The 13634-nt window shown below is 38.7% G+C and overlaps 1 protein-coding gene and 1 pseudogene across 2 annotated transcripts in view; both read left to right on the forward strand.

The window, feature by feature from the left end:
- Positions 1 to 13634, forward strand: part of LOC126184610 (constitutive coactivator of peroxisome proliferator-activated receptor gamma-like) — a 521164-nt gene that overhangs the window by 494075 nt on the left and 13455 nt on the right. The window lies entirely within an intron of this gene.
- LOC126185943 (5S ribosomal RNA) lies at positions 2572 to 2690 on the forward strand (annotated as a pseudogene).

Raw genomic sequence — 13634 nt, forward strand, 5'->3', positions numbered from 1 at the left:
TTTGACTTCTTATCAATGAAACTTAAGATCCATATGTGTATTTTAGTCAAATAATATTTAATATTGCTATTGCTGCTAATTTTATTTTTAGAGTCATAATTTGATTGGCTGTTTTGCCATGTTAGTTCCTTGCATTAGAATAAATTGCCATTTTGGCTCCTTGCATTAGAATAAATAAATTTCAATACATTAAATGAAAAATTTCAAATTTGATAATTTAATATTACAAGCATAATTTTAATATTCACTACTATTAGTAAATGTTGAAAATAACAATATTTCTGCCTAGTTTGATAACATAAAGTGTTATTCACATGACAGAAGAACAGTGCTTGATTTGTGTGGTACAGGCTGGTATGCCATACCCCTACCTCTTCTGAGAAAAAAGCACTACAATAACATTTTAAGACATGTAAATTTCAAAAAGACATCCCCTGGAAAGTCGTGATACTGGAATCTCTCTTTTTACAGGTCAAGCACTTTATAATCACAATACGGCTCCCTAGTTATGTTCACAGGTCACATCTCACCATTGTATGGGTTTCTAACACATGTTATCGGAACACTGTCACTCTCTAGAAAACAGCCTGATTCAATACATCATGTCACATTGTGCCAACTGTAAACATTAAAATTCTAGGCAGACTCTCCAAACTTTTGAACAGAATATTCATACATATTACAATCACGAGAACTGAACTTTGAAGGAATCTGTATCTAATGTTCATTCTTTCTGTGTTAGGTATTATTCTTGCAGTGAAGTATGCTGAGAAGGTTTCTCCACTTCTTGTTCTTGGCACATGACTGTAGGCATGCAATGGAACTGGCTAAACAATCTTTCATCAGCACAATCAAGAACTCAGAAAAGTCACAGATAGTACAAACAGCGTTTTCTTTACACTGATTAGGAGAACATTATGACCACTGCCCATCGTGATGTTGGATGCCGCCTGGTGGCGTTGTGGGTGCCTGACATAGTAACAAAAGTACGTAAGTGGAGCAGACACAGGGAGACCAAGCTATGGCTGAAAATGAGGAAATCCATTGAGATGAATGACTTTGATAAAGGGCAGATTATTGTTACGCAGAGCCTGTGAGCGATATCCCAAAAATGCTGGAGCTAGTCGAATGTTCAAATGCTACTGTTGTGAGCATCTACAGAAAGAGCTAAAATGACAGTGAAACTACCATTAGGTGCTAAATTTGATTGAACATCCATGACTCTTCACAGAAAGTGGAATTCAGAGCCTTGTCTGCTCTGTAAAGTAGGTTAGAAGGTGATCTGTGGCATCTCTGCCAAAAGAGCATAGCAGTGGTGCATGCACAAATGTTTTGGAGACCATCTTTCATCATACATTGTGATCTTTCAGCTCTATAATTGTCTGTATCTCGATACCAGAACCATGCTATAAGGGGTGTTCAAAAAGAAATGAGCTGGAGGCATAATTACAGAAACCAGTACATGTATGTTAGAAGTACTGACCCTGACTGTTGAGACACTTGTCCCACTGTGACACAAGGCGGTGGATGGCTGTCTCATAAAATTTCTGAGGCTGTGATGTTAACCAGTTCCACATGTACAGCTGGATGTTGTTGTCCAAGGTGAATCATTTGTCCCTCAGAGACTTTTTAAGGGGACCAAAAATGGCATTATCAGAGAGAGAGAGGTCTGGACTGTATGGAGGGTGGCCAAGAACCTCCCATTTGAATTTCTGCAGGAGTGCCGTGACTGTGTTGGCCGTATGAGGCTTTGCATTGTCATGGAGCAGAATGACCCCATGAGTGAGATTGTCTAGTCGTTTTGATTTGATCGCTTGGCGAAGGATGGTCAAGGTTTGCAAGTAATGCTGGACATTAACTGTTGTCCCGTGCTGCAGGAAGTGAATCAGAAGGAATGAATTTTTGGTCCCCTTAAAAAGGCTGCGAGGGACAAACAATTCACCTTGGATGGTGACATCCAGCTGTACGTGCGGAACTGGTTAACATCGCAGCCCTGAGAATTTTATGAGACAGCCTTTCACTGCCTTGTGTCACAGTCGGACAAGTGTCTCAAAAGCCATGGTCAATACTTCTAACATACAGGTAATGGTTTCTGTAATTATGCCCCCAGCTTGTTTCTTTTTGAATGCCCATTATACAGTGGTTTGAGTAGCATTATGGTGAACTCGCATTGATGGCTCAGTAACCAAATTCCCTTGTAAATCCTATGGAACCAATCTGGGGCACTATCAAGTGCCATCACCACATACGCAAATCAGTGGCCTGTTATTTACACAAATTACATGACCTGTGCATAGACATTTAATGCCACATACCTCCACAAACCTACCAACAAACTATCGGATCCCTGATAAGCAGAATCAGTGATGTATTTTGTTCTAAAGATGGAAAAACAAGCTATTAAGCAGGTGGTTCTAAAGTTTTGGCTCATCAGTATGTTATTTGTATAGGGGCCTGGGGCAGATGATCTCTCCATTGGCAGTGTTGAGTTAAAGCGGGAGGTTGTTGTCAGGATGATGGCTGATAGTTGCTCAGAGGCACGTCATTATTAGTCATACATGTTATTGAGGAGCCAACAGCCTTGCTGCAGTGATAACACCAGTTCCTGTCAGATCACTGAAGTAAAGTGCTGTTGGGCTTGACTAGCACTTGGATGGGTCACCATCTGTGTTTGCTGAGTGCTGTTGGCAAGTGGGGTGCACTCAGCCCTTGAGAGGCCAGTTGAGAAGCTAGTTGATTGAGAAGTAGCAGCACTGATCATGAAAACTGACTATGGCTGGGAGAGTGGAGTGCTGACCACATGCCCCTCTGTATCTGCATTCAGTGACACTTATTGGCTGAGGATGACGCTGGCCTACAAGGTCTGTTTGGATGGTGTTTGTTTGTTTTCGTTTTATTGAAGAACAAACTATAACACTCATGATGGCACTCTGTGGTGGCAACACTCTTTAATGCCCTCTACGATATGTGCTCCGTAGTGTGCTGTGATGCCAGTGGCTCAATGGAAATGCTCACCTGCAGAGTATGCCATCTAGGCACAGCTCTGCTGCCCAGGGCAGGACACTGCAGAAGGTGTGGTATCATACCATCGTCCTACAATGACTTTTTTCCCCTCACAGGCATTGGTGGCTGAGCAACTTCACCACCCTGGTCATTAATGGCTACCATTCAATGTAGATCGCTGGCTGTAGCTGAAGTGATCTTGGAAGTGGCCCACTACTGGAAGGCACTAAACCACAACATTGGACTAAGAGACAGCCATTGGCCTGCAGTTAGTGGAGACCAAGTCTCGTGGTGGTTGCTTGTAGAACCATGTCACTTCATAGACAAATGTAGACATCTCCTTGTAGTTGGTGGCAGCCAGACTGTTATACCATTGCCTAAAATGATGAGTGCAAACTTGTTTTGCCAAAGCATCACTCTCAAGCATGTAGGCCAAAACAAGGCCATGAATTGGATGTGTAGTAATTGGCCTACCAATGCTGCAGTAGTTCTACCTTTCCAATGTGTCATTGTTATTATGGTGTTGGCATCTTGTCTGGCCTGCAGTGTTGTAATTAGCCAGTGGCGTTGCTGCATCTGACATAACAACATTTGACTAGTGCTGAGCATGTCCAGTCCCATGGCCTTTTCCAGTAGCAGTGGCATTGTCACTATTTTGCTAAATAGCATCAAAATATGGTCATGGCACTACGCACCTCCCCCCTCGGGTAGATGCAGTCTCCAGATGTTAGCTCACAGTCACTCTGCAAAGACTCAACATACATTCTGAAACTAATAATTGTGTACCGTATATTTTCTTTAAGAACATAAGTTAATCCACAAGGTTCATTGACTGCATATTTCTGTGCATATTACCCCACTGGCACCTCCATTTTTCCCATGACCAGTAGCTTCCTTAACTGACCACTTACAAACTAACAGAGTAATGTTACCAGATTCTTCACTCCTGTGTATCATTCCTTACCAACTACTTAATGATAAATTGATTTACTCAGGAAGGTGCTGATGTCTGTCAGAAAGTCATGCATACTTAATTTACTTGCCTGACGTTTCATTCAACAAATTACCAAAAATACTGGGGAATGCTTTCCCTCTCACAAACTTTCTTACAACTTGTTCTTCACAACAGGTGGTCCTGCTTACTTGTATATTATGCTAAGCTGGTATTTCAGAACCTGTTCCCTGTTACTTCCATTTTATGATATAAAGTTATTTCAAGTATACTGGTGAAATAAACAGTATTCCACACAAAATTACACAAAACAAAATAAAACTGTTAACACCAATTCCTATTAATCCCTCTAATCACTGGAAAATCTTCAGTTTGCTGCAAATTGCTTAAATCCTTTACTAATCATCATGCAAAAATTGCTTTGAGCACTATGTCATTAATCTCTTACATTCCCATCCCTGCATTATCTCACAAGATCCAGTCTCACAGAACACCCAATAAATCTGCAACAGCATCCATTAAGCATCCTAATCATTGAAAAAACATATTTATGCCATTAATCATAACAAATATTAATGCAAAATAATGTACCCTCTAACATCATTACCAACAGATATGGAAAAGAGTCTTTCTCTCTTAACAAATTACCGTTAATGAATCATCCTTAATAGTAAGTGGTCTGACACTGTTGTTTCTTATCTTCACCATCTCTTTTCATGCAGCCAGTTCTTAACCTTCTCTTTTGTTACACTAACCAAAACTTTCTCTCTGCAACAGCTGTTCCTCTTTCATTTTCCTAAAAAACATGTCCCTATAACTATGTGCAAGCAAAACCCACATATGTTAGAATCACACACAATACATTGACAGTTAATTCCCCTCATTTCCCTCACTATAACACTATTCATTCACACATTGGTTTCTTCTTGAACTGTTACATTTCCCTATGGGTTGTGGTACTACATCATATGAATTGAACCTTAATGATTTTGCCCACAGTTTAATTGGTTTAGTCTTCATGACAGATGAACCATGTGGCTGTTTTATCACTGGTGACAGTTCACCCCGCCTGGAAGACTGTTCCCCCAAGTTTCATTACATATCACCATAGCTCAGTTTTTGCATGATGGCCCATCATATCTCCAGTACATATTATATTGCAAGTGTCACCACTTTTACGATCCTCCTGATATATGGGAACACCCTCCTGAAAGGATTTTGCCTTGTTGACATGACTAACAGTCTCATTATCATTTTTCCTTGTTCTTCACCTACACCCTCCCCCTTCTGAGGATGCAGTGCCACCACAGATGGGAATGAATCTGCATCCTTTGGAAATAAGTGCATCTGTACCACTTCATTATTCACAATATCTGCAATACAGTCAGCTTTATTGGTAGCTTCTTGTGCATCCTCTGCAGTATCACAACAAAATTACAGTGTGCATTTCCTTTCTGCATGATACAAAAAATCATTGGCACATACGTTTCCCTGTACATCTGGCCTAGGCTCCATGGCCTCTAAGAGTCCTGTTATCACCCAATGGACTAGATATTATCCCACTTAAATCACTCATGAAGCAATCTACACACTTATTTACTTCAGGTCTGGCACTGTAGAAAATCCACACACATTTTCACAAGTTCTTGGAGTTGATAATGCTACATTACACCCATAACTTCTGTAACATTACTACTTTCTGCATCCACACAAGTTCTACCCTATCTCCTTCTTTCAAGCCTGTCCAAAATCCTCATATTGCATAATACCTGAGAAATATACTTGTGCTTGTTTTCAAATCCTACTGTTCATTCTGTCAGATCCTATGCTATAAATCATTAGAAAAACATTGGAGAGATCTTTAGTGTGATACATTAGTTAAAATGCATCTTTTCATATTACACAATTATAAACTTAAAACCACAAAATATGGCCCTTTAGCTTTGTAAACACAGAAATCAACATAGTTCCTCATTGTTCCATATCTTCCAATCACTCAGGCTATTCACCTGACAAAATAGTAAAAATAATATTTAGTAAATACTGTGATAAACGTTCACAGCATTCTAGTTTACAGCCAGAAATATCTTTGTGAGACATTTGTCCTGCTCTGTGATTCCTTGATAGAAGCAAACCAAACAGGCGCCATATTGATTTATGTGTTCTCAAGCTGAAATGTTGTGTTTGGTTGTTTTTGTATTTGTACTTATCTCTCACAAAAATGGAAACTAATTATTGTGCAGAATTAAAGCTCTTCCCAAAATGCATTATTTTTGGTACAATTTGCTGCATAAAAGTTTTTGGTAATATAATGTTTGTGGTTAAAACTGTTAGATCTACTCCAAGTTAAAACAAATTGAAGATGGATTCATTATCATTAGAAATGGAATTTTTAATGATGAAACTAGCAACTGTTATAAAACATGAAGAAAAGTACTTCAAGCAGAGGCAAAGAAAACAGTGAATCGCAATGAGCTGCTCCTTAGACCAGCCTGCCAACTTTTATGACCGCAGATACATGCAAGTCTGTGTTCACATTGGTAGATTCCTGTTCCAACAAAAGGATGATAATGATGAACTCTATTAATGATGAGATGGCAAACAGCCTGTTATATATACCTGAAATGACAGGTCTCTTCAGTTTACATAGTCTGAAGGGATACAAAGCCCTTAATAATTTAGTGAAATAACAACTTTTCTGCCAGCAGTATATATGGATGTTGTTAACTGTCTGATTTTGTACTAAAGGCAGTTTGGCTTCCAGTCTCAAACGTAGACTCTGAGTGGCAGTTTTCACACAATACAGGGGGTCTCATTTAACAAGGCTATCCCAAATAACTTTTTGTTCATAAAAGAAGTGAAAAATGTGTAAGCAAATGTTTAGCTACCCAGTGGATATTAACCAGAATGATCGGCTTTCTTGTAACCTTATTTGTTATGAAGATATAAATAGCAATATATCTTTTTGAAATAGCACTGTGTATTTGTTATTCAATAATCCATTTTCTCTCCTCAAGACCTGCTCAGAAACACATCACATTGTACAATTCATGTAAACATGACATTATTAAAAACATAACGCAAAACTTATTTTGGCTCTCCATAACAATGCACAGTGAAGGTACCCAGGATAATGTAACTTATCCACTCTTTAATTAATTTTGTTGACATTTTATCATACCTGTTTTGATTTTAAAACTTTTATAGTGGACTTTAGTTGTTCTGATGTAGCGATGGTCATATTTATATTGATCAGGTTATTTGTTATGTCTGGTCTCAAGTATTCCGTGGCACAATATTCAAGACTGACAAACTCAGTCTGAAGACTGGTTTGGTGCAGCTCTCCACACTAGTCTATCCTGTGCAAGCCACTTCATCTCTGCAGAATCACTGCAACCTATATCTATCTGAGTCTGCTCACTGTTGTCAAGCCTTGCTCTCCTTCTATGGTTCCTTCGCCCCTCTCCCCGCCCCACCAAAAGAAAGTCACATATACATATACAACTCCCCTCCATTTCTAGACTGATGACTGATGATTCATTGATGCCTCGCTATATGCCCTATTAACTGTTTCCTTCTTTTTGTCAACTTGTGCCACAAGTTTCTTTTCTCCCCAGTTGATCTAGTATTACCATGTAAGTCAGCCTATCTGTCTACCTAATATTCATCCTTCTCCTGTAACACCACATTGAAAAAACTGCTATTCTCTTTTTGTCTGAAGCATTTATTATTCACGTTTCACTTCAGTATAAGACCACATTCTAGACTAGTGACAGTTAATCTGGTCCATATTACCTACTTGGCATTCGAGCTTTCATGGGGGTTGGTAGGTTGTAGGGGTTTGAAAAACATTTTCATTATTTTTCCATAAAATTTTGACAGAGAGCATTTGGTAAGGAATTATTACTATATGCTTTAACTTATTCTGCTTTATAAATTTATAAACTGAAGCAACTTATGTACTTCATAAATCACCATTACTCTGGAAACGGTGCAGTTAGAAAATTTTACTACTAGTAGAGATACAAAAGTGGGCAGTAGGTGAAGAAAGGTTGACTACCCCTGCTGTAGATGAATACCTTCAGAAAATACTTTCTAAGACTTAAGTGCATCTATACTTCTGTATAAAGACAAGTTGTTGTTTAACATTTTTAATAAAAATATCAAAAAGTTCTCGACCACTTTACTTCAGATTTTTACACAATGCTGTAATAAACATTTGGACGGCCACAGGGTGTATATACAGGGTGAAGCACCTAAAACTTGCACTACAAATATTGCAGCAATGGAAAGTGTTATTGATGTGCAATTTTCACAGAATGGATTGCTAGCCAGGGGTTCATTTTCTTGGACAATCAACAGATTGCAGTAATACTTAGAAAATGTATTTTTGTGCAAACTCACATTTTTTAAATGTAGCAATGATTATGGACATTAACAAATTAAAATGTAAATTATAATGTCAGTGGTGTTTGTTGCTGTTTTCTAGTGTGAGTCATGTACGAGACATCATACTTTGAAACGTTTTTACACTGACACTTGCTTGTGCTATTCAGTCTGCCTAGTGGCTAGGTATGATGTTATTGTGGTGTCTAGGAAGCCTGTTTACTAGGTTTGCTAGACAAACATTCAAACAAATCATATTATTGAGTCTTATTACAAAAAAGAAATTTACAATACTTACCTTTTACAATTACACAGATGTGTTGCAAGCAAAGGGCAACATATAAAACAAGCAATCTTCTTCAGGATAAACAATTTGATGTTTGAGTTACATAGAGTGTACAAGCGAAGTAAATAGCGTTGATGCTGCTACCCTAGTTGCTAATGTTGCAGCTACTATCAAACTGGGCCATCCCCAGTTGGCACCGTGCTTATGTCCTCTTCACATAGGGGCCACTGCTGTTGCATTGTCTTCCTGGAGAGGGGTCAGTCAGCGTGCAGTTGGCTGACTTCTTCTCACAGCCATCTCTTCTCTATCATTCCTGACTGACATGCCGGTACTTGACTTTATGCCGTAATAGTTATGTTTGCTTACAGTCTGCTTGAGTGCACTGCAACCTGCTAGTCAGTTAGTGTGTGACAGTCCAAGCAGCAGTTTGTGAGTGGATGATGGGCTTTAACAATGCAGAAAAGCCACCATTATCATGGTTATGGAGAGGTAGGAAGAATGCAGTTTGTTCTTGTGTGGGATATGTGGCAAGATATCCCAATAGACATCAACCATCTTGGCAATTATTTCTCAACCTCCTAAACCAGTTACATGAAAGTGATAGTGTAACACCTAGACAACATAACAGAAGGAAAGAAGTGATGACAGAAGAGGGGGAAATTAATGTTATTGCTGCTATTGCAGTTAATCCACATGTAAGCTTCCACACAATAATATGAGAAAGTGACATGAATCAGGAAAGTGTCCTATGCATTTTCCATTGACATGGGTTTCATCCCTACCCCATCACTCTCCATCAAGAGTTGCATGAAAACAATGGTGAGCATCGTGGTAACTTCTGTAGATGGGGGTTAAGACAGAATACTCCAGATGTATCATGTATCTTGTTTAGTGCTGAAGCCACATTTACCACTCATGGCCAGATAAACTGCCAAAACATGCACTATTAGTGTGTTGAAAAATCGTCATTGGCTTTGTCACGTGGAATGCCAGTGTCCATGGGGTGTAAACATGTGGTGTGGGATAGTGAACCTTCAGCTCATAGGTCTGTTTTTCATAAATGGAACACTGAACATGCACAGATATTGCAGCCCACTAATAGACCTTCTTCCAGGGATGCTAGAAACTGTTCCTCTACAGACTAGGAGGAACCTGTGGTACCAACATGATGACTGTCCACCCCATAGTGCACAAAATACTACATCAGGTCTTGGATTGGATGCAGAGGACCTGTTTCGTGACCCGTTCCCTGATCATTGCAGATTGTGTTCAAAATTACCACTGGCAGCAGCAGTATATGCTTCCAGTGTGGTACAGAATGACTGCTGCACATGTGCTGGCATTTCAGCGGAGATGTCTCAGCAGGCTGCAGTAATATGTCATTGCATATCATTGGGTGTAGTTGGTATGTCCTCGTGGGTACCATCTTTCAGCTTTCCCCACAGAAACAAGTCTGCAGACATCAAATCCAGGGAACAGGCTGGCCAAGGTACAGGTCCTCTGTGTCCAATCGAACGATTTGGAAACAATACATGAAGACATGCTGTAGTACTTTGTGCACTATGGGGTAGACATCCACCATGTTGGTACCGCAGGTTCCTTCTAGTCTGCACAGGAATATCTTCTACCATCTGTGGGAGATGGTCTGTTAGGAGACTGTGATACTTGTGCAGGTTCAGTGTTCTGTCTATGAAAAATTGCCCTATGAGCTGATGGTTCACTATCCCACAACACACATTTACACTCCATGGAAGCTGAAATTCGACCTGATGAAACCAGTGGGGATTCTCAACAGACCAATAGTGGATATTTTGGCAATTTACCTGGCCCTGATTGGTAAATGTGGCTTCATCACTAGGCAAGATACAGGAAACATCTGGAGTATTCTCCTGATTCTCGTAATCATTTCCATGCAGCTCTTCATGGAGAGAGATGTGATAGGGCTGAAGAATGTGTCAATGGAGACTGTGTAGGACATTTGCTTGTCTCATGCCACTTCCTCATGTGACTTCACAGGAGCTAACAAGCAAGTCAACTGCAACATCACCAAGGATATTAATTTCCCCCTCAGCTGAAATCAGTTGTTTCCTTCTGTTATGTATGTAGGTGTTACACTAGCACTTTCATATAACTGGTTGGAGAGGTTGATAAATAATTGACAAGATGATTGATGTCTATTGGGATATCTTGCCACATATACCATACAAGGATGAACTGCATTCTTCCTACACTTTCCGTACACCATGATAATGGTGGCTTTTCTGCATTGGTAAAGCCCATCATCCACTCACAACCTACTACTTGGTCTGTCACACACTAATTGAGCAGCAAGTTGCAATGCACTCAAGGAACACACAAGCACAATGTAAGCAAATATACCAAAATCATACCTGACAACTATGCATGTTGAATGGCACAAAACAATGTCTGGGAACTTCTGTAACTGTGGTATCTTGTAAAAGACTCACACTAGAATCCTTCAGCAAACACCACTGACATTCTAATTTACCCTACTTTTACTTTGTTAATGTCAGTACTTTATAAGTATTATTACAATCTGTGCATTCGCTAACAATAAGAGCCTTTGACTACCAATCTCTTCTAAGAAAACCATACATCAACAGCACTTTCCATTTCCACAATATTTGCAGTGCAAGTTTTATGTGATTCACCCTGTGTATATATAATGGGGAAATGTCATTGCCAAAAATCTCAAAAAGTTGTTGAGTTTTTAAGAAACTTTTTACAGCTAAGATTGCATTTGAAACTGTTCTTTTATGGACTTGTTTCAACAGGTGGGACTGTCATCTTCAGCAATTTAAAAACATTTTTGGCTCTATGTCATGTTCCAGTATACATTCATTACTCATACCACGTTAACATTTTAGCGGAGAGTGTATTGCACATTTTAATGGAGAGTATATTGCACATTCCACACAGATTTGTCAAAACTAGTTTGAGTTGCACTATGTATTTACAGTGAGAAGGTTCCAAGATGTACTTTGCCTGTCATGTAAATCTAAACTTTGGCATAAATTTTCACTTTTACTATATAATGTAAATTTTAACAACTTACAAGCATCAGAGGAGTGTTACATTTGTGGACATGCCAAGTTCCACAAGGTGCATTTTAGAGGTATATGTTCATACTTGTGACAAAACTGTTTGCAATTTTATTTATAAAGTAGAAATATTGTTAGCAAAATTCTCAAAACATGTTTTACTGTTTTACATCAAATTTTTACATGATACACTGATAAATATATAATAGGCAAGTGTTGTTAGCAAAAATCTCAAGACATTCTTTACTTCAGATGATATTCTAATAAGCATTCAGATGGATATAGGCTTTTTATTTTTTAAACTCCAATGTACAGATTTTTCTGTTAAAACTGACAGCAAGAAAGAAAATGTTATGTTGTGCTGTGAAAATGTACAGTTTCATTTCCTATCTCACAGTCAATTTTAACTATGATAGCAGGACATTCAAACTATTAGCCAAGCTGCTTCTCCCACATATATTCTTTCTTGTTGTACATAATTTTACACAAAAATTGTATACACAACAACATGCTATTTTGTTTTCTTCCTTGCAGTCAGTTATAAAAGGAAACAGGAAAGTTGTATTAATCACAGACTTTGTAATCCCACCAGTTTGCAGATTAAAACTGTGTGAAATGCTGTCATTGAAGCCCCCATCCTCACAGATCCAGCTGTTGGAGAAGTCCCTCTCATACCCTATATAACAAATATCCCAATATATTTAGCCATTCACTTTAAGTGACTTCTGTTCCCAATCAAGGGTACATTAGAAATAACAATGAACAAAGCCCAAGATCGGAGCGAGGGAGGGAAAAAGAGATGACAGAGAGGGGAAGGGGGGCAGGGGAGGAAACAGACATAGAGAGGGGGAAGGAGGAGATGGACAGAGAGTGGGGAGAAGGAGATGTATAGAGATAGGGGGAGGAGGAAATCAGGAGGTATATCCAATTCCTGTTCGTCAGTGGCTTGTGAAGTGTTGCCAGGTGTGCTGGTATTATATGTTGACAGTTTTCTCTTTTACAGGTATACAATTCTTGCTATTTCTAATCTGCATTTTATATCCTCTGTACATTGCCATTCTTCACTTATTTTGCTGTCCATATAGCAAAATCCATCTGCTACTTTGAGTGTCTTATTTCTTAATCTAATTCCTTTAGAATCACCAGATTTTAAATGACTACATTCTATTACCTTTGTTTCACTTTGATTGATGTTCATCTTATAATCTCTTTTCAAGATGCTTCCCATTCCATTCAACTATCCTTTCAAGTTCTTTGCCATTGCTTGCAGAATTATAAAGCCATCTTCACACCTCAGTGTTTTAATTTACTGCTTGCTCAGTTTATAGATTGAATAACATTAGGGATAAGGTACAATCCTGCCAAGCTCCCTTCTGAACAATTGCTTGTCTTTCATGTCCTTTCATTCTCATAACTTTGTCTTGATTCTGTATGAGCTGTAGATAACTGTTTGCTCTGTATATTTTATCCTTGCTATCTTGACAGTTTCAAAGAGTTTATTTCAGCCAACTTTGTAAAAAGGTTTCTCTTAGTCATCAAATTCTATAATTTTTTTCCTTTTTTTGCCCTGTCTTCAAAGATAATCATAGGGTCAGTATTGCCCCATGTGCTTCTATATTTCTCTGGAACCCAAACTCATCCTCCCCAAGCCTGTCTTCTATGACATTTTCCATTCTTTTGTTAGTAATTTGTGTAAATATTTTGCATCCATGACTGATTAAACCAATGGTTCTGTAATATTCACACCTGTTAGCACCCATCTTTTTCAGAAATAGATGTATTACTTTCTAACTGAAGTCTGAGAATATCTGAAAACTTCCAATGTCTCTTCTGCTTATACTACTTTCTTTCATGATTCTTAAACCAAGAGTAGCGATGATTAAGCTATGCTCTGTGCAAAATTCCACCAGTGTACTTCTCCTTTCATTTCTCTCTCCACTCCACA

This window comes from Schistocerca cancellata, chromosome 4, assembly GCF_023864275.1.
Source record: "Schistocerca cancellata isolate TAMUIC-IGC-003103 chromosome 4, iqSchCanc2.1, whole genome shotgun sequence".
Lineage (NCBI taxonomy): Eukaryota > Metazoa > Arthropoda > Insecta > Orthoptera > Acrididae > Schistocerca > Schistocerca cancellata.